Here is a 27093-nt window from a genome sequence, read left to right as displayed (position 1 = left end):
GCTCTGCCACACCCTTTTTTAAAAAACAAAGCCAACAACCCATGTCAAGTCACTGCAATGTAAACCTTGCTGGCCAGGTAGGTTATACAAAATAAAAAAACCACTAAATTCTGTAATAGGGTTGTGTCTCCAGTGAGAAGATATATTCCAAAGCCATAAGCAATGATTAGTAAGTGTAAACTAAAATGTGTTCATAGCATAGAACAGGTATCTAACAATTACGGATTATATTTAAAAAATATATATACTGTATATATTTGTCATCTAGCGAGGAAGCAGCCTGTAGTTAATAACCAGTGACTAATCATATAGAAGTATTAGACATTTCCATTTTTTTGCATGCCCTTATTTTCAAGCTCAACTTTTAGGTCTGACAGTACAGGTTTTTGAAGAACGAGTACAGCTATGGGATAGATTATTTATTAAGTTGCAACACTACAGTGTTCAGTTTCTAGACTCTATTATAAAAAAAAATAATTTAGAGATATTAAGTGTATTGGTCATAACAAATATTTTATCACTCCAGTTCCCACGTGAGAGGAGTGGTATTCATGAGCGGTCAAATGGAGAATGCAATCAAGAAGAAATGGGAATTCTGCAAATCAGATGTTCATCACCCGGAACTGAACAGCAATCTTCCACATGAGCTAAAAGAAGTCAAAGGTGCATTTTGTTGCTTTAGCTGAGGCCAAGTATTTAGTAATTTCATACTTCACCACCTTAACAATTGGTCATAGTTTAAGGCACAACAGGTTTAAATTTAGAATGGTCCTATTCCGAATACCTAAATTAATTGGTCATTAATTATTTTTATTAAATAGTCATTTAGCAGACACTTTTATCCAAAGTGACTTACAGAGGCTAGAGGGTGAACTATGCAGCAACAACTGATACAGAGTCACTCACAAAAGTACCTCGGTTTTACGTCTCATCTGAAGGACGGAGCACAAGGAGGTTAAGTGACTTGCTCAGGGTCAGACAGTGAGCGGGAATTAGAAACTGGGACATCCTGGTATCAAGCCCTTTTCTTTAACCACTGGACCACCAAGCCCCCCCAATAGAAATAATGCATGATCATTGTGTATTAAAAACCTTAGGTTACTTACTGTAACCCTGGTTCCCTGAAAGAGAAGACGACCACCAACCAATACTTTTGGGATATGCCTGCCTTAGGTAGGTATTCCCTGAGCCTTTTACGTCACAGCTACTGATAGGCCCCTCCATGACGTCCTCTGTCCTGCCTGCCGAGGGAATAAATAGTTGCTCCACGGACCTCACTTCCTCGTTTGCTTCGAAGCAGCGAATGCGAGTGATGAGACCTCGCAAGGTTTGGTGGTCGTCTTCTCTTTCAGGGAACCAGTAACCTAACCCAACCTCAAGGACCCTGGTGCCTAATGAAGGCATAGAGAGATCTACCACACTGAGTTGGTAGAACCCGGTGAATGTATGCGGAGTAGCCCAGCTATCCACAGTACAAATGTCAGTCAATGATGAGCCTTGAAAGAGCACCTGTGACGTGGCCATCTCTCTAGTAGAATGCGCGGCCACCCTCCCCAGTGGGGGTAGGCCGGCCTCATTATAAGCAGTCAATATATAATACATATATAAGCTGTTTCTCATTGGGTGATTTATAAGTCAGTGAATATTTCTGAATGTGATTTGCCTGTTGAACTGCGTACACTTCGTTATGGTTGCGTTTTGAGAAGGAGAGTTCATTCTTACACACGAGGTAGCTGTTACAGCAATACAAAAAATTAATTTGTTCAGAATTAAATTTAGCATGAGTGTACCAACTACTACTACTTTCAACACAGCACTAGTGAAGACAAGAGCAAATGTCTTGTTTTAATGATCGCTGAAGACGAAACAAAAAGCAATATATGCGGCGTGAAACTTAAAGGAAAGATTTTACCAGCCTGAAAACCCACCTTAATAGTTGTCACAAAGAGGTGTTCAAAGAAGTGGAAAAAAGGGACATGAACAGAAAGCAGACTCAAATCAATAAAAACGAATTGGTTCAGAGTGGCTCCATTTCCTGTGAATTACAACAGAGAATCACATCGTGCCTTAAAAGAGCACAGGTGTGGGGAACCGGGTTGGTGAATTTGTTTGTGGAGACTGGCTTGTCAATTAGATAATGCAAACAACTAGCCTTTAAAAAGTTATGTGGGATACTCAATCCCAAGTTCAAGGTCCCAGGTTCTGCTAGGGCTAGCAGTCAAATTGTGCTGGGCATGGACAGGGCAACGACACTTGTAAAACAGACGTTACAATCCGCTCGCAAGGTAACGCTCTGTATTGATGGATGGAGAAAGAAAGATCTGACCGCCTCCTACATGGGAATTTCTGCCTGCTTCTACAATCCTTCTGCAAAAAGAGCTCAGCATGCTTTGCTCAACCTACATCGAATTTCTGATCTGCATACAGGAGAGATCATTGCCAAATGTTTTGGACACACAATAGCTACCTAAGACATAACAGAGGAAAAGGTACTATTGATCATTCCAGATAACGGAGCCAACATTGTGAAAGCCATTAAACTACTGGTGCAAAGTGACAGGGTTTGTGAGGCTAATGCAAAAGTTGTGGAAAACTTGGAAGGTGAGGCTGACAGTTATTCAAGCAGCATGGAGCAAGAATCAGTCTGATACTGGTAAGTAATATTTGTATTCAAAAGTGTGCATTTTTAACTAATATATTGGTGAAATATATTTTGCATCAATGTGCCTGTGATGAGTCAAAGGGATTTCGGTCTGTGATTCAGCCTCCCGACAGTAGATGGCATCAAACCAACTCGGGACTTCCCTTACCAAGATCTCGTGACCATGGCAAAAGTCATCTTTTGAGGGGCGGCACCTTGGTGAGGGGCGGAAGTACGAGTATGTAAATTCCAGCCACTGGAGTCAAGTGAAGGATAAGGACACTTGTCAGTTGGGGATTGGTGTTCCACTGACTACAGAGGCGGGACATTACATACTAAAGGGAACATACTACTGTGTTCGGGGTTGGTCCGAAAGTAAAATAGGAGTAACGGGTGGAGGGAGAGACTGGTTTGGTGCAGCGGGATTTTTAAAAAAAAAACCCACTAACATTTCTTTTGTCTTTTTTTGTGTATGTATGGTTTACCACGAAGACGATAAAAGACGAGTTATCACGATCTGTTTTGGATTTCACCCCTGCACTCCTTCCCTCACACCATTTTGTTTTCTTTTGTTATTTAATTATTTTGTTGTGTATAGATAATACAAATAAATTATTTTATTTCTGTACACATAAATTACTGTCTGGACATTCCATTTAATACACTCTCGCCTCACAGTGCCATACAATAAGATAATTTGTAACTTGTACAAATTAAAAATATAAATTAATGTTAATAAAAAAATCCCATTAGATATAAATCCTGTTAAATAGTTTTTGGGTTTTTTTTTCTAAATACAATACTACCCAAGTGCAACATAAGGCACTCTGCAAATAAAGTAATAATAATAATAATAATAATAATAATAATAATAATAATAATAATAATAATAAAAACAATCTCACACCTTATCTGAACTAGTGCTTGATCTGTAATTGTAAACCTCTGATTGTGATTCTACATTGTCTGTTTAGTTTTGTAAACTATGAACAACTGTATAGATAGATTTTTAAAATGAATTCTTGAAATAAAGCAGTGTTTTTCAAATCAGAAAGTGGAAAGGCTTTAAAAATGTGTTAATTTCCTGCCTTTTCTCTTATTGGGCCCATATGGGCCTAGACATGGATAAAATAGGTGCCAATGATGAGGAAGATCATATTTTATTTCTTATTATAAGCTCACAGCTTGATACATGTAGCAAACTATAACCAGTCAAGAAAACATAAACAATTAAATTAGCCCACGAAAATGCTCAGAGAAGACACTTTTAATTATAATATATTGTTATTTAAAGAAATGTGTAGTTTCAAAATAAAAAAGTCAGATTATTTAATTTTACAATTAACATAATGTCCCTCCGTTTGAATTAGTACAGAATGGCCAAATTAAAGGCAGGATACATATAGTGTTGTACATATAGTACTGTCACAACGCAATACAGGTTTTATACGTAATGAAGATAGCAATACATTTCAGTAAGCCGGCAAAGTATGCTACATCTATCCAAATGTCAACAGTTGTAAGAATTTTTTGCAATCACTGTGACAAAAAAGCAACAAAAAAATAAAACAAACTTTAGTATTTTCTTTTTTTAATGCTAGTTTCAAATTACTTTCACAGCAGATGTTCCATTTAGTAGTGTTCAGTTCATAACTGTCATTGAATACGTGTGAAGAAAATGTTTGCGTATTACATTTTCTCAATGTCATTTATTGCGTTCATGAATGTTTGTTAGCTAAATTCAGAACAGGTGTCAAGATTTAAATTGTGCTTTTACAGGTATGGATTCTGCTGAGGACACAGCTGAAGACAACTTATTTGAGGATGCTGATCTGTCAAAGTACACAAGAATGCCTTGTCTGGCACATACCCAGCAGCTCACTTTGAAGGATGCCTTCAAACATCCCAGTGCTGAAAATTTAATTAGGAGGGCTAGAAGGCTGGTGAATACTGTAGGTAAATCTTCAGTGGCCACTGAAAAAATGATTTCTAAGTCTGGCAAAACACTAATTAAAGACTTTGTGACATGTTGGAATAGTATTCTGAACATGATTAAGAGACTTTTGGAGACCAAGGTTGTTTTAAATCAAGTTCTTGTTGAGCTTTGAATCGACACCTTGTTCACCAGTGATTGGTCCAAACTGAAGCATCTTGTGAAGTTGTCGACAGCAGCCTTTCAGTGTCACAGCAAGAATCCAGTGTCAACCCCCAATGCGCTACCACTGCTAATGCTGAAGGAAGAGTGTTAAAGAGGTTCACACTCTTTGCTTCCAAGGTTGTGGCTGAACTCATTCCAAAATGACAACATTGGCAACGCAGGGAGTGCACACTGTGAGCTTTCTACATCTCAGAAATGAAGCAAGGCCAAGTCTCCCTTGAAATGTTGACAAAATAGAGCGATTGTGTATCCAAAGCTTGCACTAGTTGCAGATGATCTTGTCGCAGCCCCTGCATCCAGAGGACCTTCTTTGTGTGTGGACAGCTATATTCTGGACAAAGGAATAGGACGGATACATCTCTGGAGCAAAGAGTGTTTTTGAAGATAAATCAGAAACTAATGATAATCTAAGTCTATAAAACTGAAACTGATAGTAATTAAACTGAAACTGAAGTAGGAATTATTAAGTAGCAAAACTACAGGCAGTTCTAATGACACTTAACAAATGCACTTGTGAAATATGTCCTGTATGTAAAATATTCAAAAGCTAACAGAAAGCTTACAGAAAACATTTGTAATTTTAATTATAATTTATTTGTCTTGTTTAAATATGACAATAAAAGCACAAGTAATACAGTTTATTTTACAAAGTTGTACAAATCAAATAACTTTTTGCTAGCAATTTCAAATTTGTATCCTTTCAAGTACTCAAGTATACAGCAACTATATAAATGATACATGCACTGTTTAGTTTTGGGATTCCTCGTAGTGGCCATACACACTGGCATAGGTCCTCCCCAGATTAAGATCAGAGAAAGGTTCAGAGACTTCAATGTCGGACTCCTTATCCTCTTCATCATCATCATCATCATCATCTTCGTCATCGTCTTCGTCATCGTCTCCATACTCTTCTTAATCCTCATCCCCTCCAGCCCCGCCCCCTGATGCCAGGTTCTTCCAGTAGGCATCATAACCTGACGCACCATCTCCGTCATCCACCCCACTCTGTCGACCGAACTTCAGAGAGCGCGCTTTAGAGGGGAACAAAGAGGAAGACATTAAGTAACAGTGCACAACCACTGCAGGTACACTTCAATGCAACTGGCACAGAACAAGCCCTTTCAATGCAACTGGCACAGAACAAGCTCAAGGACTTTTCAAAGACAATTTTGACAATTTTCAAAAGATCTCATTTAAGGAGTTTGACAGAATTTTCAATGTTGATAACAAACAACTAACTGTAAAAGTAACATTTTTGCATTATTTTACTTAACTGTATAATACTAAAAATCGAAATTATAGTTACTTTGAATGCAGATAAGCTCTGGACCAATAAACTTTTGTATTCAATAGCACTCAGTTTGGTCAGTTTTGGTACCTATACCTGTTTCATTCTAAAAGCTGAACAACAATAGCCCACACCAACATGAACCTACTAGCTTCCTTATTTGTAAAAAAAAAAAATTAACAAACAAAAAAGTCTGTTTCTCTTGCCTTTTTTTGAAAGAATATAATTTAATTAATACAGAATAAAAACTAACTAAAACTAACAACTACCTAGCCTATATTACTTAATGAATAATTTTTTGTCGTCTCCCAACTGCCCAGCTTCTTCTCTTGCAGACACACTGCGGCTAACGTCAGCTGTAGTAAACAGTGCAGTTTGGGCTACTGTTCATGTAGGGTGCGTTTTAATGTGTTTTTTAAATTTTTTTAAAATTATATTTTAAACCTTTTAAAGGCTAAACCATAACAAAATAATAGTGTGCATACGCTGAGCAAAAAAGTGGAGCGGTAAAATATATACTGGTAGTTTGCCTCCCCGGTGCCCTGTGGTTAGGCGCCTACAATCTCAATCAAATTACATTTCAACGAGGAAAAAAAAAAGAAAAACTAAAATGTAACAAAAATAAAGTGTGTGTAGATTATTTATTTATTTATTTATTTAACAGTTTCCCACAATAAACTTCTACAGTTATTCACAATTGACTTTTTAACCATGTGTACTGTACATCTTAGTGTTGCCCTTTACAGAGGTTAAGCAATGACATATTGTATATGCCTTCATTGCCAAGTTTGTTACTTGGCAACAGTAAAAATAATAATAGATAAATAATGCGGGGAAGCAGACAAAAAAACAGAGACACAGAAAACAAAATGGTAGTCTTAAACAACATACAGTATAGTGGCACATTAGTTTACTGTAAAGCTACATCTTAGTTGGTGCTTATCTTGGCGAGAGCCAAGTTCAAATCAGCGTTGAAAGGGTTATTACTGGACAACATTGAAGCTTGAGTAACAACATCAAAGATTACATCTGGGTACCAAACATTAAGACAATAACTCAAAGTGCAATGTCTCTATGCAGCTGTAGCTTCAAAAGTAACATTACCTCAATATGGTAGACTTTTTAAGTCAGAGTTAATTGTCATGGTCAGCACACATTTAACATACAAATGTTGAAATAATCCTGCCAATATGAAGTCATTACCTCAAATGGTTTCTGCGATACAATGTATCTACACTGTGGTAGCAGCAGCTTTAGAAAAAACTAAAACAAAAAAATATAAAGCTGCCAGCATAAATAATTAATGAGACATTAGCATCATATAAACTCATATCATATAAACTCCTCTCACAGGGATGCTTAAAATTACAAAATGCTTTGTAAACAGTATTAGAACACTCACTGGACATGCTGAGATCTATGGTTTCCTGTGTTTGGTGCCCACACTTGGGACAGGGTGGCTCTTTTCCCTTCTCTTGTTTAAACACTTTGCTGTGGATATGATCACCACAATAGGAAGCCTGCAGATAAAAAATAAAAGTAGAAAAATAGACTAAACAGATCCTTGGCACGATACTGATAAACACATCTTGTCAGCAATAACAAGATTTTCCAAAAACATGAACCAAAGAACGTCGACTCAGGCAGCAGTGAAATTACAGGCATTAACATTAGGTAGATTGATTACATTTACAATCAGGCATGCTTATAATTCAAAGGTATTAAAACCAGATCAGATCCTGACCAGACCAAACAAATTCAAACCTGACCCAAGCCCGAGACCTTTGAAATATTTGCATACCCGACCCGAATGTAGAGAATCTCTACTTCGTACAAATTTTAGGTTCACTGACGTGCATGCTAGAAGAAGTCCTCGCCACTCACGCAAGATTTTTTTAGACAGACAAAAACAAAAAAAAGCAGGAAGTGAGTTTTAGGAAGCACTAGCAAGACTTTAAAGAATCAAGAAGGCAATTTACATATTTATTGGCTGGTGAACTACAATTTGCTGCAAGCTGCTACAGTATGATCACTGTTTTGTCATTTAGAATATTTTCACAAAACAAAAATTTTACTTTAAAGCTACAGTGTGCTGTGCAAAAGAACATCATGAGAAAACACATTTGTAGGTGAAAAACGGTAGGATAAAAGTCGCTGCATTTAAACAATATACAAACACGTGACATCTTTGGTCCAGTAAAATAGACAGATATACAATCTCTGCAAGCAAGAAATTGGAGTGTCCAGTGTGAAAACACAACACAAAATAATACATTAACGTAGCATCCAAAGTAGCACTATAACATTAAATTGTTCAATACAAAAAATTAGTTACAAGCGAGTTACTCTTGCAATGTAACAAACAACAACAAAAAAAAGATAAATCCAAAATATGGATAGCAGCGTAACAGGAAAGCATAATCAGTCAGAGTGCAGAGTCTGCATCATCTGATCCGAAACCGCTGAACTCTTCTGAACCTTCATCACTGATGATGCAAGCAATTGTCTGAATCATTAATGCACAGAGTAACTACTTCTAAGCAGTTTTTTCTATTCACGTGAGTTGAGATATTTCCCCTCAGACATTAATTTGCATGGTTGCTGTCACCCTAAAACCTCTTCTCTCTTGTACAAGGTACTAGCTCCTCTGCTGCAGAAGTATATGGCCCTTCAATAGAACCAACTTCATTTCTTGGGTGGGTGGGGGTTCCCCACTAGTGATGGAAATGATAATGAGGCTTGGGAACCCATTGCTTAATTCTGGCCAACTCAGATATTTTTGATAGAACGAACACCTAATAAAATAGTCCTCTGTGATTAAGCTGAAATGCATGAACAGTTATCAGTCCAGAATCATTGCTCTCTGTGGTAAACTCTGTCTGAAATGTGGAAGAGGCAGGCACATACCCAGCATAAAGTGTGGATGTCAGAAGTGTAGAACTAGGCTGCCACAAGCAGAACCAAAAATATGTCCTGCATGTACATACACATGGTGAAGCATTGCAAAATCATGTTTGAATGTAATAATGTACAAGGATTAGCATTCTCTCATTTGAATGTTGTACCAGTGAAGAGAATTGAATGTATGTGGTGTGGTGTCATCTGTTTGCGCCACTAACAACGCCTCCTGTTGCAACCAGGGCTTCAAAAGGTTTATATGGTAAATATGCTTTTCTCTCCGCCACCCCGGCTGGCAGATCTCATAGTCCACATAGTCTAGTCCATAGACTCTCGTAGGCTGAAACGTGTGCAACTGGGCCCCCATATTGCATCGGGTCTCCTGCCTGTGCTGAGCCTGCTGCAAATTGTCATGCACCCACCAACCCACAAACTCACTACGTTTGCGCAGGTCCAACACGTACTGGACTGTATTAGTCAAATTGTCCTACTGTTCCTCCCATATCTCTTTGATCTGATCAAGCACAACCCAGGGTCTCTGCCCATACAGCAGCTTGAATGCAGAAAACCACGTGGAAGCTTGGGGAGCCTCTCTGATAGCAAAGAGAAGGGGAATAATCAGCTGGTGCCAGTGGTGCACATCACTGACAATGACTCTGCCCATCAGTCTGGCGGTGGTAAATCGAGGTCCTGATGGTCTTAATTGCTAAAAGTTTGCATGTTTCGCAGATCAGCCGTGACAAACTTCGTGCCTTGGTCGGTCAGCATTTCTTTGGGGATACCTACCCAGGAGAAAACAGACACAGAGTGGAGTGGATGGCCTCTGGATAGCACGTAGCATAATCCAGAATGACCAACAGGTGGGTGTATCCAGCTGCAATCCTCTCCAGCGGTCTACCCCAATACGCTCAAACAACTCTAGGGCTGGCAAGCTGGCATTCCCAGCAGCGTCCGCAAAAATGCTGTACGTCCCCACCACGTCCAAACCAAAAGAACCGTCTCACGAGCCTAGTTGTAGTTTTGTCCCAGCCAAAATGACCAGACAGGGGAATAGCAAGAGCCAGCTGCAGCAAGTCATCCCTAAAGGGCTTAGGAATCAATGGCTTATAACACACTTCCCCATTTGGGTTAATTTATCAACTCGATACAGCAGATCTCGGTTCATTTTAAAAGTGGGGGTACGTGGTGGAGAGTCTGGGCTCGACCACCCTGTGCCTGCCCAGCACGCCGTCTCGCCCTTGCTTGAGTTGGAAGTCACGGGAGCAAGCTAAAAAATCATCGGCCATGGCTTCCAACTAGGGGTCAGGCTGGTCCCAAACGGAGACAGCAGTGTCAGACCATTGTGCTGGTTCTGTGGCCTCCTCTCCGAACCTTCGCCAACCTCCCATACCTGAAACTGCTCGGATTCCTTCCAAGCCAGCCCTCATTCTTAGCAGACTGGCATTCCCATTTTGTTTTTCCGGGCTTGAATCTATGGCGAAACCAAGCTGGGTCACGAAGGGGAAGATCTCTCCAATTGCTTCCTCCTTCTTAGCCAATAGGATGGGGCCATCACAGCAGCCAACCAATCTTTGAACTGCTTGTAGTCCCGTCCCAGAATGACAGGCATTGGAAAGCCCCAGTGAGATTAACTCTCCTTGCATTAGGGACTGACCACACCCGAATCCAAGAGATCCTGGGTTTGTGTACCAGCCACTGTCACAGGAAGGACAAACCCCATCTGCTGGAGCCACTGAGGTAATGAACATTCTTACCTGGATGATTGAGGTCACATTCCATGGTTGGCAATCCTGAGCAAAAAAAGTAGAGGGGCAAAATTTACAGTTTGCCTCCCCTATAGGTTAGGCTCCTATGGTCTCAATCAAGTTACAGGAGGAGGGGAATAAAAAACCTCTGAAAAAGGTCACAAAAATCTAGTTCCTGCAAAAAAAAATAATAAATACAGCTCATGTGACATTGCACAAGTTCCAATGTTGCTGCTAATGTTGTTCCCAATGGAATGTTCAAGTATGAGATGAGAAAGCCGAGTAGTACTGAGACTTATTTTGTACAGGACGTTGAAAAATAAGGCGGTCATATGAAAATGATCCTTTCCTTCATAGGAAAACGAACACAGCATTAACCGTTGTTTGTTGTAATTACGATATTTGCGGTGTAGCATAACAGTAATGGTATCAATACCGTAATGTATCTAAACCGATGTAAACCGCAAAACCTGCACACTGACTCGCCCCTCTTTACAGATACAATACGCACCAAAATTTCTTTTCTCTTACCTTACAGCGCAGACAAGAATGTTGTCCAAGGAGGTTACATGAAGTGCCTGTCATGCAAAAAAGAATAACATGTACCTATTAAAGTCACTGCCATCCTTATCAAGTAAAACTCTTTCAACACCTCGATTCTCAGGGTGTACGGCTATCCTGTTTCCACACCCATAAGACATCTTCTAGTTCACATTTTCAATGTATCTTCAAATCTATTTTTTATTTAATTGTTTTTATATTTCACATAAAACAGAAGACAATCACATACACTTAAATGTTTCTGCTTCCATAACCTGGCAGCTGGATTGATGCTCGAACTGATCCTCTTCGCACAGGAAGTTGTCGCAGAAAGAGCAGCGGAATATTCTTCCTCCTGTAGAGCATAAACAAACACTAAGGACAGCAACACATCTAGGTTTAAATGCACCAAACTAAAACCATAGTATCACTTTACTACATTTACAGCAGTTTAAACATAATCTTCTCTTGGATAGTGTTATAAGGAAAACACGTCTTTTCATAGTCATTTACAGTAGCTCCGTTATCACTCACGATGAGGTCACATTAGGCTAGATTTAAATTAAGCATGAACATAATAACATTGTGTCAAAACAATCAAGTCAAGCTGCAGAACCAACATGCTGGATCATAAATCTCTGGCTCCATTCAAAATTAAAAACTGTGCAGCATTTGTATCATGATGCCAAGTTATCAAAGTATGTATGAAAAATTTAAAACAAAAACCACCAATTTGTGTCTTTCAATTAAATATAAATGACATTTAGAAAGTAAAACATCCATCTTATTTACCATGCTCACAGATTCCTCTTTCACATTCAATACAATCTGCATCTACAAGGAGGCAGATGCAGGCGTGTGTGCCAAGACATTTCTTTCCATGACACACCCATGCCTCGCAGAAGTCACAGACTGCCCCCTGGTGGGAAAAAAAAGAGGAATTAAGAAATTACCATTCAAGATTTCTTAATACACCATTATAAACCATATTAACCTTAAATACTACTACTACTACTACTACTACTACTACTACTAATAATAATAATAATAATAATAATAATAATAATAATAATAATAATAGGTGATTTTTTGTTTGGTTTCATTTGCTAGTGTGGATACTTAATAATAATGCAATACAACACAAAACTAATCACAGCAACAAATTTTCCTGAGGGGTTTAATTAATGTAACAAATATGATGTCTGAATTTCAAATGGTTTATGATATGTGGGCAGAGTTTACAACAAATGTAGCTTCAAAATAATTCATTATGAAACTTGAAGAGAATCATAAATTACAGCTGCGTACCAAATGAAGACACAATCTCAAAATGTGTGGTCTTCATTGTTGGCATGACCAGAGAAACATATTTCAGTGTTATAAGTTGCCATACAATTATTGTAAAGGTATTCAAAATATTACACTACTGTTCATGGTAGTATATATATATATATATACCACACAGTGTCTATAGAAAGTCTACACCCCCTTGAACTTTTTTTCACATTTTGTTGTGTCAGTGCCTCAGAGTTTCATACATTTAAATGAGGATTTGTTTCCACTTATCTACACACCATGCTCCACACTGTTAAGGGGAAAAAAAAATATTATTTCCATTACATGAGAGCAGATGTTGAACTTCATGCTGATTTGAACTCGGCTCTCACAAAGATAAGCACCAACTAAGACGTAGCTTTGCAGTAAACTAATGTGATCGTTCTGTATCTCCATTCATTTGCGTTGTTTTCCATTTGATGATGTAGCTATCCTTCTGTCAGGTGTTGATTGCTGAAGTGTAATGCTGGCTCCAGGGAGCAGCTCATGTTGCCTCCCCAGCGTATCAGCACACACAACGGCTGCAATACCGGCTCCAGGGATCAACCCAGTGCGGTCTCCCCAGTGCATAAGCATGACAACCGTCTGGATTGAGCTAAGTAGAGTACATCTCTGGGGTCTTCAAGTGGGCACCTTCCATCCTCAGTTTCGTTGACTAGCCCACGACACCTCAAGAGAGCTCAACAGTGATTCTGGTTTCCCAGCACCACCCCCCCTCCATCCCCCATTCAGCTCAGCCCAGCTTACTTACCTGTACATCAGCGTTGTTTTCTTTCTATTGTGCTTGAGATCCCCATCAAGAATCTTTATGTCTCAACCACAGCCAGTTACTGCTCCTTTCTGCTGCTTCAGATAAGTTCTTCACAGAGCGATGCAACTCTTGGCCACTGAACTTGATGTTTCTGAGAAACCGGGTTGCAGAGTGTGCCACAAATCCTTGACAACCCACCTCCACTGGGTAAACTCAGACTCTCCATCCTCGCTGTTCCACTTCAGCAGCTAGTTCAGCAAAGTGAAGTTTCTTCCTCTCATATGCCTCATCCACAGCATCTTCCTATGGCACTGTTAACTCCACCAGATGAACAAGGCGTGCTGATCCAGACCACAAGACAATGTCTGGTCGAAGGTTAGTGGTGACACTCTCAGTTGGAATATATATATATATATATATATATATATATATATATATATATATATATATATATATATATATATATATATATATGTGGCAGAGCAAAGCTCTGCCCTTTTTAAATTGGCAGGGATGGGGTTAATTTCCCCTACCTGCCTGGGTTTATTATGTTCAGGTGGCTGGGGTTGATTAGTTGATTAGGTTAATTAACGATCAATCAGCGCCCAGCCACCTGACATAAAAGGAGGCCTCTGCTTCTCATTTGGGAGGAGGGAGCTGGGGAAGCAGGTTGGTGTTTTGTTGGTTGTGATTTTTCAATTTTCTAAATCCAGTGAAGGCATTGCCCAGCCTGGAAACCTTTATTTTGTAAGTTTTTTGTTTTTTTGTCTTTCTTTTTGTGTTTCAATCCCTTTGTTTTGGCCCTTGTGCCTTTTTATTTTTGTATCTATTTATAATAAAAGTATATTTTTTTGAACTGCAGTCTGTCTCTGGGCCTCTATCCACTCGCTAGCCTGCCACATTTGGTGTCAGTAGTGGGATAGTGCTACCTGGAGGCTCAGAGCAGTATTTTTTATTTTTTTTTGAATTTTTGGGATACTTTTTTTTTTTTTTGGAAAAAAAAAAATGGGAAAGAAGAGCAGACAGCGGCAAAGGCAGGACAAGCAGCAGCTGAAGAAATGTAAGCTGCTGCAGCCACCACTGGAGGACCCGGCCAGCCTCTTCCCTTGGTGTTCCTGGTGCGGGAAGGAGGACCATCGTTGGCGGTCCTGCCCAGATGTGCCACCGGCAAACTGGTGTGGCCGGTGTGAGGAGGACGGCCACAACTGGGCAGAATGCCCCTACAACCAGGCCCAGGAAGAGGTGCAGTATTCACCCCGGGCATCAGGGGCCACCCCACTACCTCCAGCACCACCACCTTCACCACCATCCCAGGAGATCTGGGACTGGTTGATGCACCCTGAGGCAGACCTCGTCCACGATCTCCCCATAGTTATCAACACGCTGTGGTGTCGAGATGGGGAGAGGTGGGAACAGTGGGAGGAACAGAGAGGGAGGAGGAGCTGCCGTCCCCAGAGCCAGAGAGGGGTGAGGAGCTGCCGTCGCTCCCAGAGCCAGAGAGGGGTGAGGAGCTGCCGTCGCTCCCAGAGCCAGAGAGGGGTGAGGAGCTGCCGTCGCTCCCAGAGCCAGAGAGGGGTGAGGAGCTGCCGTCGCTCCCAGAGCCAGAGAGGGGTGAGGAGCTGCCGTCGCTCCCAGAGCCAGAGAGGGGTGAGGAGCTGCCGCCGCTCCCAGAGCCAGAGAGGGAGGAGCCGCCGCTCCCAGAGCCAGAGAGGGAGGAGCCGCTGCTCTCAGAGCCCAGAGGGGAGGAGCTGCCGCTCTCAAAGCCCAGAGGGGAGGAGCCGCCGCTTCCAGAGCCAGAGAGGGAGGAGCTGCCGCTCTCAGAGCCCAGAGGGGAGGAGCTATGGCCCAAGGATGCCTGCCTTGCACCGCCCAAGGATGCCTGCCTTGCACCGCCCAGGGATGCCACGCCCGCTCTGCTCAGGGATGACACATTTGCATCGCCTGGGGTTGTCTGCTGCTTCGCATCGCCTGGGGTTGTCTGCTGCTTCACATCGCCTGGGGTTGCCTGCTGCTTCGCATCGCCTAGGGTTGCCTGCTGCTCCGCATCGCTTGGGACTGCTGGTGTCTCCTTTTTGTTTTCTAGGGTTGCTGAGGGTCCGCTGTCATTGCCGCCTCTGCCACTAGAGGGAGCCGGGCCGCCGTAGCCGCCTCTACCACTAGAGAGAGCCGGGCCGCCGTCGCCGTACTACCTTGGAGATCCGGGTCCCCCTCAACCAAAGAAGGCTTGGGGGCTCCGACATCAACCCCGCCCACCACCACCCACCATAACAGCCCACCCAAGGGACATAATTGGACTCTTGGGGGGTGGGGAAGGTGGGGGGAAGGGGGGAGTTGGCCGATTGCGGCCGGTGTACGTTGTACATGGGGGGAGGTGTGTGGCAGAGCAAAGCTCTGCCCTTTTTAAATTGGCAGGGATGGGGTTAATTTCCCCTACCTGCCTGGGTTTATTATGTTCAGGTGGCTGGGGTTGATTAGGTTAATTAACGATCAATCAGCGCCCAGCCACCTGACATAAAAGGAGGCCTCTGCTTCTCATTTGGGAGGAGGGAGCTGAGGAAGCAGGTTGGTGTTTTGTTGGTTGTGATTTTTCAATTTTCTAAATCCAGTGAAGGCATTGCCCAGCCTGGAAACCTTTATTTGGTACATTTTGTTTTTTTTTGGCCCTTGTGCCTTTTTTATTTTTGTATCTATTTATAATAAAAGTATATATATATATATATATATATATATATATATATATATATATATATATATATATATATATATATTCTTTGCAAAAAAACTTTGTTAATGCACCAGTTAGGGTTGACATTAAAACGCCAAAAGTAGGGAAATGCATTCCCTCCCACCCCCATACAAGCACCTACAGACAGCCATTATCAGCTAAGACGAACAACATACAACCATTAAAATATTTAATGTATAAAATGTACTACACTGTTAGCATTTTGTATGTTATCACTCATGAACAAAAACTGATAAATTATGTTTGTATAAAAGTGTAATTAATCAAAAAAAAGTTTTCGATCCATTGATCTTTGGTGTTTTTATTGAGAAAAAAAAAATTATAACACAAAACTTAAAGATCATAATTGGATAAGTCTCCACCCCTGAGTTAATACTCGGTGGAAGCACCTTTGGCAGCAATTAATGCTGTGAGTCTGTTGGGTTAGGTCTCTACCAACTTTGCACACCTAGACTTGGCATAATTTCAGCTTGAAAACTGTTCAGGCTCTGTCAAGTTCGTGGGGAGCGTTGATGGACAGCAATCTTCAAGTCATGCCACAAATTTTCAATTGGATTTAGGTTGGGGCTCTGACTGGGCAACTCAAGGACATTAACCTTTTTGTTCCTTAGCCACTCTAGAGTAGCTTTGGCTGTGTGCTTTGGGTCGTTGTCGTGTTGAAAGGTGAATTTCCGTTTCAGTTTCAGCTTTCTTGCAGAGGGCAACAGGTTTTCCTCAAGGACTTCTCTGTACTTTGCTTCATTCATTTTCCCATCTATCCTGACAAGTGCCCCAGTCCCTGCTGATGAGAAACATCCCTGTAACATGATGCTGCCACCACAATGCTTCACAGTAGGGATGGTCTTCTTTGGGTGATGCGCTGTGTTGGGTTTGTGCCAAACGTAACACTTTGCATAAACTTTTTGCCACATTGCTACAGAATTTCCTGAGTGTTTTTTTTGCATACTTCAAATGGATATTCAAGGTGGGCTTTCTTGAGTAATGTCTTCCTTCTTGCCATCCTACCATACAGGTGAAATTTGTGGAGTTGGGATGCACATTTTGACCAGTCTTGACCATAAAAGCCTGTAGCTCGTGCAAAGTTGCCATTGGCCTCTAGGTAGCCTCTCTGATTAGTCTCCTTCTTGCTCGATCATCCAGTTTGGAGGGACGGCCTGATCTAGACAGGGTCTTGGTGGTCCATACACCTTCGACTTCTTAACAATCGTCTTGACCATGCTCCAAGAGATATTCAAGGCCTTTAATATTTTTGTATACCCATCCTCTGATCAATGCCTTTCAACAACTTTGTCCCGGAGTTCTTTTGGAAGCGTCTTGGTACTCATGGTTGAGTCTTTGCTTTGAAATGCACTACCCAGCAGAAGGAACCTACAGGAACTGCCGAATTTATCCTGAAATCCTGTGAATCACTACAATTTAACACAGGTGGAGGCCACTTAACTTGGTGTGTGATTCTGAAGGTGACTGGTTACACCTGAGCTAATTTAGGATTGCTATTACTGGGGGGGTGGACACTTATCCAACCAAGCTATTTCAGTTTTATTTTGAATTAATTTTCTACAAATGTCTAGGATATGTTTTTCACTTGGAAGTTGTGGGGTAGGATGTTTAGATAAATGAAAAAAAAAACTATTTTAATTTCAGGTTATAAGGCAACAAAAGGTGACATTTTTAAAAAGGGGGTGTAGACTTTCTATAGGCACTGTATATATATATATATATATATATATATATATATATATATATATATATATATATATATATATATATATATATACAGTGCCTTGCAAAAGTATTCAGACCCCTGACCAATTCTCTCATATTACTGAATTACAAATGGTACATTGAAATTTCGTTCTGTTCGATATTTTTTTTTTAAAACACTGAAACTCAGAATCAATTATTGTAAGGTGACATTGGTTTTATGTTGGGAAATATTTTTAAGAAAAATAAAAAACTGAAATATCTTGCTTGCATAAGTATTCAACCCCTGTGCTGTGGAAGCTCCCAGTTTGCACCGATGAAAGAAATTGCCCTAATGAGGACACAATTACCTTACCATTGGCCTCCACCTGTGAACCATTAAAGTTGCTGTCACATTTTCTGGATAAAAACCCCATTGTTGAAGGATCATTGGTAAGGCTGTGAATCTGAAGGAAAATGAAGACCAAAGAGCATTCTACAGAAGTTAGAGAGAAAGTAATACAAATGCATAGATTAGGGAAAGGGTACAAAATAATATCCAAGTGTTTGGATATCCCAGTGAGCACAGTTGGATCAATAATCAGGAAGTGGAAGCTGCATCACTCCACCCAAGCACTGCCAAGAAAAGGCCGTCCCTCAAAACTCAGCACTCAAACAAGAAGGAGACTTGTGAGAGAATCCACAGAGAGGCCAACAATCACTTTGAAGGAGCTACAGAGGTCAGTGGCTGGGAGTGGAGTAATGGTGCACCAGTCAACCATATCAAGAGCTCTGCATAACACTGACCTGTATGGGAGGGTGGCAAGAAAGAAGCCGTTACTCAAAAAGTCCCATCTGAAAGCACGTCTGGAGTTTGCCAGAAATCATGAGAGTGACCCAGCTGCGATGTGGGAAAAGGTTTTGTGGTCAGATGAGACCAAGATAGAGCTTTTGGCCAAAACTCAAAGCACTATGTGTGGCGCAAACCTAACACTGCCCATGCCTCAAGACACACCATCCTTACAGTGAAGTATGGTGGTGGCAGCATCATGCTGTGGGGATGCTTCTCATCAGCAGGGACTGGGCATCTTGTTACAATTGAAGGAAGAATGGATGGAGCAAAATACAGGAAAATACTGCAAGAGAATCTGCTTCAGTCTGCTAAAAAACTGAAGCTTGGGAGGAAATTCACCTTTCAGCAGAACAATGATCCCAAGCACAAGGCCAATGCAACATTGGAGTGGCTCAAGAACAAAAAGGTGAATGTCCTACAGTGGCCCAGCTGCTAGCTTCTGGTATAGACTTGAGCACGTCCCAGTTGCACAGAGCATTATACAATTTCCTTGCTATTGCCAGTCTAATAGCACATCTAGTAAAGTTAGCAGTGCAGTTGATAAAATCCTATTTCCAGAAACTAAATTTGATTTATTCAAGGTTCTGAGTGCCTGAGCTCTTTTCGTTTCTAAACTCATGCTGCTATATGGTATGGAATACATTACTCTATGTGTGATATAGCCAAGTCTATTTAAACCTGTGACTCCACACAACCCTTTGTGTCCGCAACTGCCTATTTCTTGCATCTGGTCGTGACGTTCTGGATGTCAAAACTTTTATTTCTGATAATGTTTCAAACAAATTGCATTACTTTAGTGCAATTACAGTTTCACTTCAATAAGAGTGAGGTATGTAGCATACCTGTAATTTATTTATTAAATACGGAGTTGCTCATGGGTGGAGTAAGCTAGTGTACCAGGCAGTATTGTGTGATACACAGCTGTTACGGATTCTGTCCAGTTTCGTCGGCGAGGTGGGATGAGGTTTAAAAGCTTTAAAACCACGGATGCAAAGCAGACAGGTTTTTTTGCATTGGGATTTAGGTGCTCGCCTGCGGTATGCAGGGTTGCTAGTTCATGCCCTGCCTCCGCCCTGTTACACTAGCATACAATAAATTCAAGTTTTATAATTGCACCCTTCTACCCTAGTACTGTGTATACATATATTTTAAACCAAAATTAATTTTACCTGTATCGTTCCAATACAAGTGTGAACATACTATTAGTTAAGCAGTTTGTATATAAATAAATGTTGTACACTCGTACATAGAGATGACACAGGACAGGCGGCATTAGATGTAAACACAACCCCAACTGTTAAATGTACCTCTTGGGCAATCGCATCCACTTCTAAAAGACTTTTTAGAAAACTACACATGGAGTATAGGAAGGTAATAAATATCAAAATAATACAATAATAAAATAACTAATTTTTAAGTCTTTGAGCCCCTGTTAAACCAACCAGTATAAAACGAGTGTATGTACTGATGCGAGTACACTTACCACCATTGCTAGACCAGTGCTGTATATCCCCGGGTGTCTTATCACACAATCGGATGATTTCATCATGCATTTAGTTTTTCCTTAAAAAAACAAAACAAAACAAAACAAAAAAAAAACCCACAAACACTATTTCACAAGCCAGTAATCAAAATATTGTTTGCGGAATGTGTTAGCAACTAAAACCAAATTAAAACCAAATCACTATAAAATATCATAAAAGCACAGAAAGACTACAGATAAGTTTGGTCAGACCCCATTTCTCCCAGGACAGTAATTACCATCCATTAAGAGCCTTGTGCTGCTTCTGGACTCGTAATGTATTATATTTAATCAATGAAATACTGTGTCAATTAAAAACCTGAAATCCGAATTCTTAAAAGCTAGCAGACAACATAAATGTAAAGTGTTACTGAACAGGATGCAGAATTTACAGTCAAACTCATTACTTACTGTTTCTTCCTGCTGTGTAGTGTATTATTCCTTAGAGCTGGTGTATTATTATTCTTGCAATAGTCTTTTATTACAGCATTTGCAAACTGAATACCTGGTGAAATGTTGGAGCTTCGCTAACCTAGTTTTTGGAAAATCACTTTGGAATTTGTACTATAATCTTATATTAATAAACAGAGTATCAAAACAGAGTAGCTAGTAATACATTTTATTGTAAACATTACAGCCTGTTCAGTAAAACTTTAAATTTAGGCATATGCTTTAATCTGTAAATCTATATTTGCAGGAACATTCATTACGGACAGGCCTTGTTTGTTATTGAAGTGATGTTTGTTATTTGACAACAAATTAATTTTTGAAATAGTTTTCATGGGTAGTAGCAGATAATTAAGCATTACTGTAACATTCGAATGGGAGATAGTGATTTTGATCCACTGCAACTATCCATGTTATCAAGTGAAGTTAATGAACCTTATATTTTAAGGAACCTTGACTTTAAAGTGAAAATTCTTATATACATAGCTCCTGAATTCTGGAATCAGTTTGAAATGCAGCTTTGCTAAGTGAATATCTGATTTATAATTACTTTCTTGTTCAAATTGTACTCACTGACTAACAAGTAATGTGTACAAGAATGCATGACGTTAAATGTATATTTGTCTATTTTCTAGGTATATTTAGGGGTCCTAAAAAGAGGGGAGCGACTTATACACCTGTGTGACTGTGGCAAAGTGGCTAGTGGAGGGGAACAGGTATAACGGTGATGCGATGCAGGAGTTTTTCCAGTGAAAAGGTGCTTTTATTTATAATCCAGGTCTGGTGAAAAAATAATAAATCCCCGGCTATACACAACAATGTGTAAAGCACGGGGATAGCAATAAACAGGGCACAGTCCCGAACAAAACGAACACACGGTCACCAGTCCTGGGTGAGTGCAGACGTGCTTGTGGTGGGTGAAGACACTGTATTTCGTGACGGTTCCGTGCAGTGGTGATCCGGATTGTGCTGACCCTGGTCGACAGCTCCGGATAGGTGAGTTAACTGTCTGGTGGTGCAAAACGCAGACAATTACAAAACAAACACAACACGCAATTCCTCTTTACAACGAGAGCTCTTCTCTCGATCCTTCTCTCTCCAAGCGTTTAACCCAAACGAAGGAAAAGACCAGCGTTACCCTGGCCCCTATATGTAATCCCGCATGATATCTAGGTAAACGGTTGCAGCTGCCTTATTACTTGCAGCTGCCTCTCGTTTATCTCTCAAATCAATACGGTCTTACAACAGAGTCGCGCTTATCCAGGCTGACCCACTTCCCTGACCGGAAACGAACTGTCAGGCCAGCCCTTCCAGATACTTCTCCTCCCGTTCTTTAGCGCCCTCACAGGTTGGGAGGAAGATTCATCACCAGAACTCATCTTTCCGTCACAGGGACATATTAACTGACGTAATATATATTTTTTTCCCCCCACACCCCCCCATGGGGTCTGAATATCTGCAACCGGCTATAATATGTATTTGGTGTGTGTGTGTGTGTGTGTGTGTGTGTGTGTGTGTCTATATATTTAGAATACCATAACATTTAAAGAAAAAGGGTTACTTACCGAACTGGGCACAGATTAGTAACTTCTGTACCGAACTACATAAGTAGCAAAAGGCTATTTTTCTGCCGTCTTGGTGTCAGTGGATGAGAGAAAAGATAACAGTACAATTAGGAAAAGACAGACAAGTACCTATATAATTTTTACTAGCAGTTTAGCCTTTAAATTAAAAAAAAAATCAACAATTAACATGACAGGGACAGAAGTGTCCTTAAAGCTTGTTTGAGTGGCCTTTCACTCTTTAAGAGAGAACAATAGCTTAAAGATATTCAATGCTCATAAGCGTAACAACTTTCTTGTAAGTACATTATTTGTTTGTAGATGTTCTAATATGCATATAAGGAAAGAAAATACTTTGAAATGAGGCAAAAACTTAAATAAAACATACCTTTGGCACTTGTCACATTCCTGTAATTGCAGACAGAATGTCTTTATGAAACCAACGGTTTGTAGTGACTACATCCTTTACACAGTACAGTGATCAATTTCCTTTACGGATTGTAGCTAGAAAAATAGTTTTATGCTCATTTCTTCATCGTCAGAAAATATAATTCAATTAAGAAACGGCCATGGTTTAAAATTGCTAATTATAGCTTCATGAAAGGCAGGTAGCGTTGAAAGAAATAAACTAAACAATAATGAAACAAGCAATTAAATTAGCTTACTTCGGGAAAGCTCCGCCTTGAGCGCAGTACCTTAGGTCTTAGTTTTTCAGTATAGAAGAATGCAATGCTTTGCCATTGTTGCCGTCTATTTGCTTTCTTAATCTCTACTTGTTTACAACTGCCATTATGTTAATGGTATTGACTCGTATATGATTATGCAAATTACAGCAAAACTAAGAACACTATCACACCATCCTCATATAGATAATCAGGTTTCTTTTAGCTCTAACTGAAACATTGCTTTTTTTTCTTCGTTGGTGCAGCTGCCATGTTGAGTTTCAGCAGAGACACGGAGTGAAGTCACGTGGTGAATAAACTTTGCAAATAATGGACATGTTATGTCTTTTTCAATTACTATACACTTAAACATGTATTTTCGACTAATGTGTGGATTACATTTTTACCAGTTTCAAAACGCTTGAGATTGATTCTGTAATGGTCATTTTTTAAAAGGGAAATAAAACAATAGTATTGAGTATTGTGATTTTTATTTATGTTTACCGGAGTATTCTACTTCTAAATACTGCAGAAAAATTGGGCGTCATTGATTTTAGTATTCAATTATACGACGAGTTAAAAACTATAAAGTTCATGAGCAGCACCCTCTATAGAGACAGAATCGCCAGACGCCTCATCCACTCTGTACCTGCAGATTCGCTGATGCCCGAACGAGCTCTACAGTATTTGACATTAATTTTTACAGAGCGAAATCAGAGAATCAGCTGCAAGACAGACACAAATATGCTTATGTTAATGCGCTGTAAGAATGGTCTCAAAATAATAAGTTTACCTCGAGAGGCTGTTGCCTCAAGTGAGATTGATATTTATGATAACTTATGAAAGATAGTAAACTGAGTGCGAAGGTTGTTGCCAGTTACCGAGAAAAACCATGCGCATTTTACCCTTAGAGAGAACGCTGCTGGTGACAGTCTGTGTCTGAGGAGTTTGCCAGCAGTTCGACCTCCCTAGCGTAGAAGTGCGGGGAGGGAGCAACGCGGCCACCTGCCGGGGTGCCTCACTTTCCCGGTGGGATCTCAGTAAGATCTCCTCCACAGCTGGCCCAAAGGTATGCACTGGGGATATAGGGGCGTCAAGCAGAGCGACCTTATCAGCGTCAGGAACATTGGCTTGTGACAGCTGTCTACGAGCCACGATCACGCCAGCCAGGCTCTGGCCAAGAGCTTGCCCTTGGAGACCGGAGATCTGAAGCAACGTGCAGGACAGGAAATGTAACTCTGTGGCCACCGGCTCAGGAAGCAGGGCCTCGCACGGTACACCGTCAATATAAGCAGAAAGCACACTCGCTGCATACGCCCGCTTGAGATGTGTTTCCGTCACCTTGCATTGAAGGTTCGGGCACGCGTGGTCTCTAGCCAACCCATCTACCGGCGGGGCCTTAACCAGAGCTTCAATGGTGGAGTCTACTGGGGGGAACCCTTAGGCCAAGCTTTTCTGTACCTTCTAGAGAGGCAAGCGGTGCGGCCTGCTTTAGCACTCTAGGACCTGAGGCCGGACGATCCCAGGAGGAGCGTACCTCCTCCATGAAATCTGGGAAGGCCGGGAACTTCTAAAGGTGAGGAGCAATCGCATGTATCCAGAAAACGGACCATATGGTTCTGCCACTGGCATCCAGGGGACCTGCAATAAGGCTGCAGACCACCGCGAAGCCAGGTTCTTCCTCAGCATGGGGCTCGCCCACTTGCATGTCAGAGGAGAAGGAGGCCCACTCCCCAGAGGCTGGTACAGACAACGTGTCCTCTTGCACCAGCTGGGACACCTCCCCTGGGGGAGGACCAAGGCTTGGACAGAGGCTGGGGTGTCGGTGCCTGTTTTGCCAAGAGCTCTAGGACCTGGGCCATCTGGGCCTTGAGGTCCACAATGTCCCTCGCCTACTTGAAACGCTGCACCCTTCTCGTCTGCAGAGATGGGGAGTGACTGCATGAGGCCTACACATTGGGGATGCCCAGCAGGGGGTCCTGGTACAGGTCATGGAGGAGAGGCTCTGGGGCTCCAAGAGCCACTGATGGTCCAGCCATAGAGGACGTGGAGCTCGTCCTCGTGGCCCTCTCCAAATGAGCTTCTTTCACCCGGGGGTGGAAAGCCTCACAGATGCTACAGGCCACGTCCCTCTCGAGGGCCAAGGTGGCATGTTGAATGCCCTCACCGCGCACAGAGGGTATGTTTGTCTTCTTGCGGGATATTGACGTTGCAGGCCATGCAGGGGCGGAACACCAACTTGCCTGACATGGGCCTGGTGTTGTGCATGGGCCGTGCACTAAACACCGCTTGCACTGCGCTCAAGCACTGGCTAAGTGTGAACACCCTGCGCCCAGCTACTAGCGCTGTAGCAGATGATACCATGCACCGAGTACCGTGAGCAACTTTTGCACCGCGTATCATGCAACATATGCCCATGCATAGGAATTAAAATATTTTTTGATAGTACGATATATCGTGATTATAAATATTCGTGATAATCGTATTGTTAACATTTTTTAATTATTCGATAAATTATAGAAAACAAATATCACATACTGTGGCAAAGTGCCCACCCCTGTGCTATTTATTTGTGTTTTATGTTGTATGTAGTGTGTTAATGCTGCTGTATAGTCATTGGTACACAGGATATAATATGGGCTACGAGCATGAGTGATTAAAATGTATATTTGTACCTAGGTACAAGGATTGCACAGCAATTCACATGCAGGTAAAATGCAATAATATGTGAGCATGGGAAATAGCACTTCATTAATTCACCTGCAGTTGCACCGAGACTCCAGTTGAATGATTGATTAGCAATCAAGTCTTGGTAGAGCTGCATAAAAGCAGCATGTTTTCACGAATGATTGATTAGCAATCAAGTCTCCGTACAGCTGCATAAAAGCAGCATGTTTTCACTCACTCAGGGTTGTGTGTTCGATGAGCGGAGAACAGGTGTGGAGAGAAGAAAGTAAAAAAGTAAATTAAATTCAAGCACATAATTGCTGTTTCGTGCTGGAAGGACAGAACGATACTTGTGTGTTTGTTCGGACTCACTGTGTTTTGTTTGTCTGTTCGTCCGCTGTTTGTTTAGTGTTAATCCATTTTGCTTGTCTATTTATTTTGGCCTCAAGTGTGGTGTCCTGTTTTTTGTTTGTCTTTTGCTCTGTTTATTTATTAAATGCTGAGAGCAACAAAGCGCTCAGCTTCACCAAACTCCAGGTCTCTGTCTATTCTGTGTTGGTCACTGTTTCTGGTCTGAAGTCACCTACTACAGCCGTCATTGTGACACATACTCAATCAAGTGGCTGGAAGCAGAACAGATGCTTTTCTCTCCAAATAAGGGTAAAATCATCGGTGTGTACTAGGGCTGCTATGATTAAATAACAAATTCTAACTATTTTAGGCTGGGATTTCAGTATTATGTTTCACAGACAGTGAAGGTCAGGTGGTACAGTATTGTAACCACCCTGGCGATGGCAGCATCCTGGACGTTGTGTTTGTCTTGTTTGTTACGTCCTGTTAAGGTTCCGTGTATTGTGAGGGTACGGGGCACGCCGTTAGTGTTAGTGTTAGTTAGTGTGTGTGTGTGTGTGTGTGTGTGTGTGTGTGTGTGTGTGCGTGTGCGTGCACGCAGTGGGCGGTTCCCCCGGAGGCTATAAGTAGGAGGGGGACGGGGGGGGGCGGAGCGGGAGAACGCAGGTGAATGTCTGAGCGGAGAGAGAGACTGCGAGAGACGGAGAACTGACTGAGTGCTTATCGATGAAGCACAGTGCGGGGTAAAAGAGAGAGATACAGCCGTTTATTATTTTGGCGTGAACCCCGGACCAAACAGGGTTCCGTTGTGTTACAAAAAAAAAAAAGAAAAAAAGTACGTGGAACCTCATCTGGTCTCCCCCGAGTCTGTCTCACCCCCATAGCACAAAACGCTACAGTATTAACAAGATGCAATGCATGATGCTGCAGCAGTTGCTGAATTAAAAAAAAAAAAAAAAACTTTTCGTAAACTAGTTTATATAGTTTACATTGCAAAGTACTGAAATCTGTTTGGAATAAATATTTTAGTGACACTCCTGTAGTATGTTAGACTTTCTAGTCTTGTTGCGAATGTTGTTAGTTTTTTTTTTTTTTTTTTTCCTCTTGACGCTACCCAGTCGCAATTACCCCTCGCATTCAGTTGTCGTGCACAAGCTTTTACTTAACTGCAGTGATATTCAAATAATATCACGGGGAGAGGAATGCACCGAAAATGTACGGTACAGTCATCGGTATTCTTGGCG

At 41.3% G+C, this 27093-nt stretch overlaps 1 pseudogene; it reads right to left on the bottom strand.

The window, feature by feature from the left end:
* Positions 1–5374: 5374 nt before the first annotated feature.
* LOC121322846 lies at positions 5375–25195 on the bottom strand (annotated as a pseudogene).
* Between the last annotated feature and the right edge of the window lie 1898 nt (positions 25196–27093).

Source organism: Polyodon spathula, chromosome 1, assembly GCF_017654505.1.
Source record: "Polyodon spathula isolate WHYD16114869_AA chromosome 1, ASM1765450v1, whole genome shotgun sequence".
Classification (NCBI taxonomy): Eukaryota; Metazoa; Chordata; class Actinopteri; order Acipenseriformes; family Polyodontidae; genus Polyodon; species Polyodon spathula.
Note: the sequence above shows the minus strand (reverse complement) of the source record. Positions and strands in the feature narration are given on the sequence as shown.